Source organism: Vidua chalybeata, chromosome 2, assembly GCF_026979565.1.
Source record: "Vidua chalybeata isolate OUT-0048 chromosome 2, bVidCha1 merged haplotype, whole genome shotgun sequence".
Lineage (NCBI taxonomy): Eukaryota > Metazoa > Chordata > Aves > Passeriformes > Viduidae > Vidua > Vidua chalybeata.
Genome location: NC_071531.1, coordinates 97,076,937 through 97,082,732, shown reverse-complemented (window position 1 = coordinate 97,082,732; position 5,796 = coordinate 97,076,937).

The following is a 5,796-nucleotide window of genomic DNA, read 5'->3' as shown; positions in this document are numbered from 1 at the left end:
CAAATATCTTCACATGCTCACTGAGGGGATCTGCATGGTTAATGCAAGGTAGTCCATTACACTTATACGTTTCTGTTCAGTTATTAAATATGTTTTGACATGCAGAAAGGTTTCTTTCTCATTCTGACTGTACAATATATTTATGTCGGCTACAGTGTCTGCTCACTTGCAGCCACAGGCTGAGCTAAGACATTCCTTAGAAGTCTGATGGAAGTCCAGGTGAACCATTGCTTGTTTTAGACAGCAGATATTGGCCTACAAGAACTTCTCTACCTCTTTCATCCTTACTGCTGTTGATTTTTTTTTTTTTTTTTTTTTTTGACAAGCAGAAAAGATTTGAACTAAGTACCTGTTCCTAGTTCTGATACGAACATGATCTTATTGCCATGGGCAAAATTCTCTCATTTAGCATTACTGAGATTATAGTGTCTCACTGCTTAGATTCTTTATTTTTTTTCATATCACTGTTTTCTTTCTTTGGCATAAATATCATAATTTTTTTAATCTAAAAAACCTAATCTGAAGGGGGCAAACTAAAGGTGTAAAACTTTGTTTATAATATAAAAGTGAAATAAGAAGTAGAAGCAAAAATGAAGTCATTATTTTGTTATTGGTTGGATCTAGGCCCAGAGCCCTGGCTGGCCTGTGTGAACAGGACATCAGTTTCACATCTGGGAGGCATCTAGGACATTGAGATGCTTGAGCGTATCCAGAGGAGGGCAACAAGGCTGGTGAGGGGCTTGGAACACAAGCCCTGTGAGGAACATTTGAAGGAGCTGGGATTGTTTAGCCTGGAGAAAAGGAGACTCAGGAGTGACCTTATTGCTCTCTACAACTTCCTGAAGGGAGGCTGTAGACAGGTGGGGTCGGTCTCTTTCACCAGGCAGCAACTGACAGAACCAGAGGACACAGTCTCAAGCTACGTCAGGGAAGGTATAGGTTAAATATTGGGAAGAAATTTTTCACCGAAAGAATAATAAAGTACTGGAATTGTCTTCCCAGGGAGGTGGTAGAGTCACCATCTCTGGATGTGTTTAAAAAAAGACTGGACATGGCACTTGGTGCTATAGTCTAGTTGAGGTGTTAGGGCATCGGTTGGACTTGATGATCTTAGAGGTCTCTTCCAACCTCATTATTCTGTGATTCTGTGATACTGTTCACTTAGCAGGTGAATTTTTAATCTTGAATGAGGTGGTGGTCCTATTGCGTTTGGTTTCGCTCAGCAGGTATACTGGCACATCTGTAAAGCAGGACAGCAATTCTCAGTCAGGTTTTCTTTTTTCCTCTCCATAGCTTTCAATTGTAAAAAAGAAACAACCACAAGTTTATTTGAATTCACTGATAGTTTAATTGGGTTATTTCCATTTCAATAATTTGTCTTCCTTTCTCTTACCTGCCTCCAGACCCCATCTTCTCAGAGACATAACCTCTACTCTGCCTCACTAACCCCTCCTCCAAACTTTCTACCTTTCTCTGAGTACAGCAGTCAGCAGTGTCTATACACACTGCCTTCTCCTGCTGCAGTGACCCTGGCAAGTTCCTATGTGGATCTGGCCCCAGATCCCACAGAAAGGTGGGAGATTGGATTTGTACATGGCCTGGATGCAGCATCCACACTGTGCTTGCCTCTGGCTCCCCAAGGCTCAGCTAATCCTAATGGCAATAAACTGGGAGGAGCTGTTGACTCCCTCAAAGGCCCTGCAGAGAGACCCTGACCATTTAGAGGGCTAGACAATCACCAACCATATCTATTTTAAAAGGAAAAGTGCTGGATTCTGCACCTAGGATGGGGCACACCTGGATGTACAGACAGACTGGGGATTGGGAGGCTGGAGAGACGTGCTGAGGAAAGGGACCTGGGGGTCCTGCTCAATGACAAGCTGAGCAGGAGCCATCAGTGCCCTGGCAGCCAGGAGGGCCAGCCCTGTCCTGGAGTGCACCAGGCACAGCATGGCCAGCCGAGCCAGGGACAGGATTGTCCTGCTCTGTTCTGCTCTGGACTGGGGCGGCTTCACCTGGAGCGCTGTTTTGTACACCACAATATAAGAAAGATATGAAGCTTGTAGAGATTGTCCAAAGGAGGGCAATAAGGATGGTGAAAGGCCTTGAGAGGAAGCCATAAGAGGAGCAGTTGAGGTCACTTGTCTGTTCAGCCTGGAGATGAGGAGACTGAGGGGAGACCTCATCCCAGTCTGCAACTTCCTTGTGAGGGGAAGAGGAGAGGCAGCCACTGACCTCTTCTCTGTGGTGACCAGTGACAGGACCTTCAGCGATGGTCTGAAGCTGTGTGAGGGGAAGCTCAAGGTTGATATCAGGAAAAGCTTTTTCACCCAGAGAGGTGTCAGGCACTGGAACAGGCTCCACATAGAAGTGGTCTCAGCACCAACCCTAATAGGATTCAAGAAGTGTTTGGACAATGCTCTCAGGCACACAGTGTGACTCTTGGGGATGGTCCTGTGCAGAACCAGGAGGACTTCAATGATCCTTGTGGGTTCCTTCCAGCTCATTATAATCTATGATTCTATGAGGGGGCTGTTAGAGAGAGGGGAAAAAGGGGTGAGGGGTGAAGTCCTGATAGTTTGCTCTTTTTTCCGCCTTCCATTATGGAGTCCACAGAACAAGAAAATTCTTCACTATGTTTTTCTTTGCTTTGACACCTAAGATCATTGGTCTTCTGTACAGAATACTTAAACTTTTTATTTGTTTCTTCTCTTAAAATTGGAGGCACTTAAATGAGCACAATTAGCACAGATGGCATTGTCAGCTTATAGAAATAAGGGTGAATAAGGCTAGAAATACTGGAATAAGGCTATTCCAGTAAATAAAAAGAGGGCCATCAATACCTTAGAGAAATATTTTATCAGGTTCTTTCCTTGGCTCTTACCCAGTCTTTATTCAGACCTCCCATTGACACACTGAAATCAGTATGAGGTAACACTGTTTTTTCTTTCTTATCTGTTCATGTACTTTTATACCTCTGAGGTCTGATTGTACAATGAAACCACTCTGATTAGGCCAGGCCTAACTGATTACACAAATCTCAGAACTGTGTAGCAGCAGGTCTGATGGGAATTTAGCTAATTAGTGACTAAAAGGATGTCAGGGTTTAGCATGAAGTGGATAATCCATCTTAATAAATGGAAGTGAAATATAATGCAGAAGAAGCACTATTACAACGCTGAAAAAATATTTTAGATTCTTCTTTCTTATTTGAGGAGTGTTAAGAGGTAAGACAATGGGTAATATCACACATACTCAATGGTTCATGAGTATGGTGTTCTGATCCTTGCTTCATAGTAGACTAGCTTCCTCTGGCTATAGACTGCCATGAATCATGAATCTTTATAATCTGTTAATTTGTGTACCAGCATTTTTACGTCATTCATCCGATACAAATACAGTTCTTAAAACTGTAAGATTTAGATCAGAAAGATCTTGGGTTTTAAAAGAGGAAATGTATTCTTCTTATGTGACGGAAACTTGAAGTTCATCATTGTCAAACATGTGGATGTATTTCCACTCAGTTTTATGTCCTGTACAACTTGTTGCAATCAATGTGTGTGTTACTTTTGTAAACAAATGATCTAGTTATGCAATTTGCAAAGGCCATTAAAATGAAATCAAATGCTTTTACAGCTAATGTATAATTATTACTTTTAATTTACAAGTAGACCTGGGCCATATTTAAGACTTAGATCAATTGGATTACTTCTTCTATCTCATCTTCCATGTTAAATCCCAGGCTCTAAGAATCAGTTGTATCTTAAACCCATCCCTATAGTTTGAAATAAATCTGCCATTGTCTATTAAGTTCTTGCTGCCTTTCATTCTTTTTAAATACTTTTTTTCCTGGGGTGTGCAAAGCTTTGACACAATCTACTGAACCCTGATAAGGGGATGTTTTGGGGTGCCAGTAAAGACCTACGGAAGTGAGGACAGTAGCAAAAGATCAAGAAGTAAATAAGAACTTTAAGGAGCAGAGGAGTAATGAAACTGAAGATTTCAACAGGAGGCAAGAAAAGAAAGCTGGTTGCAAGGACAGTAGACAAGAAACACATTGTGTGTGAATGAATGGATAGAGACAGGAAAGGTGGTTTTGTAGCTTGGGCCTGTGCCCTGACACAAACACTCCTTAGAATTTGGTCAGGATCCACTTCTTTGGATTTGGTCAGGTACCTAATATTTCTGTCCCTCATGTTTCTATCTGTAAAATATGGATGATAAAACCATTGCAAATTCACCAGGTTTTTTTGTGACTCGTTTGGGCTATTTAGAAACAGGGTGTGGAAGAAGGGGCACCAGTAGTGCAGGAAGAAGGAAAGAAACAACCAAGATTAAACAGAGAGGAAAAAAAAGAGAGAATGAAGCTCTGGGAAGACTGAATCAAGACAGACCAGAGTAGATCTGGCTGGTTCGACACCCTCATTTTTAATTTTTTCTCCAAAGATGTTCCACATACTCAATGTGGCTGCCTGCAGTGACATCTGCTTTGGAGGAAGAGGAAGGGTGAGAAAGTCAGGGCACTCAACACTTCAGCTTTTTTCTTTACAATACACCAAAGTCTTGTTGAAAGCAGGGATTCTTAGGAGAGCCTCCAGGATGTGGCTGTTCTTCAAAGATCTTATGGATTTAACTATTTGCAGCACTAACCCCTTGCTTCTTTTCACCTACAGCAACCAATGCCAGATATGGTTGTTCCCCTCTATCAACCCCCCTGGCTTCCCTTTCAGCTGACACTGAAGATTAGATTCAAGCTCTAAGCTTGTAAAGTCTTTGAGGAAAAGCCTTAATGAGGATCTGATCCTTTTAAACTCTGATCTAATTACTGTTAGTGCAATGTTTCTATTTTGGATGCTGCAAACAGATCAAATTTGCATGTTTGAAGACAGCACTGTTTGGTGGACAAGAAGCAAACCCCACCCTGTAGGTTAAATACATTTTCATACATAAATAAAAACATGAATAGCACCCATGTAAAGCAGCTGGCATAAATTCAGAAGACGTTTGGGAACTGAGACTGGGGAACTACAGGAATACAGATTTTTTTTTTTTTTTTTTGCCCTTGCTGTATTTTTACTGTCTAATGATAGCAGAGGAGATTTGAGGCCACAGTGGTGTAATCTGTTAAGTGTATCAGTAGGGAATAAGGGCAAAAAAGGACTGAAAGCTACAGACCCAGCCATGAAGATTACTTCAAAGTGCACAGAAGTATTAACCAGAGCACAACCGGAATCTCATGGGTTCCAGCTTAGTGACAGCAAAGGAAGGTGAGGTTCACTCCTACAAGCCAACACTTCATCTATTTCCACAGCTCCAGTGTTGTGTGTGCTTTTGTCATGTGTTTTTATCCCTGCTGGGATATGATTCTATGTGCTGAGCTTCCAACAATGCGGATGCTGCTCCTGTCACATGCACTGGGTAGTTTTGCCCACCACAGAGCACATGTGTACACATTTCTGTACAATAAGTGCTGACAGAGAAGACATATCTGAGTTTCAGATATAAATGTGATAGATTCACAGTGTGTGCCTGAAACCCCCTATGCTTTTTTCAAGAGATGGAACAATGTTGCCTGCTTTCCTGGCTGTAAAACTGCCAGTCACTGCATGGATGCCTGTGCTGCTGTTTGGCTTGGCTGGCAGCCTTCAGAGTGTGAAATGCTACCACTGACAAGCCAGGTGTGAAGTAAATTTGCCATGTACTGCTTAATGGGGTGTTACTGTAACTTCAAACCCTCACGGTGACCACTTCTAGGTTAACACCCTTCAGTAACTAACCGAAAGACAAACAGTAAGT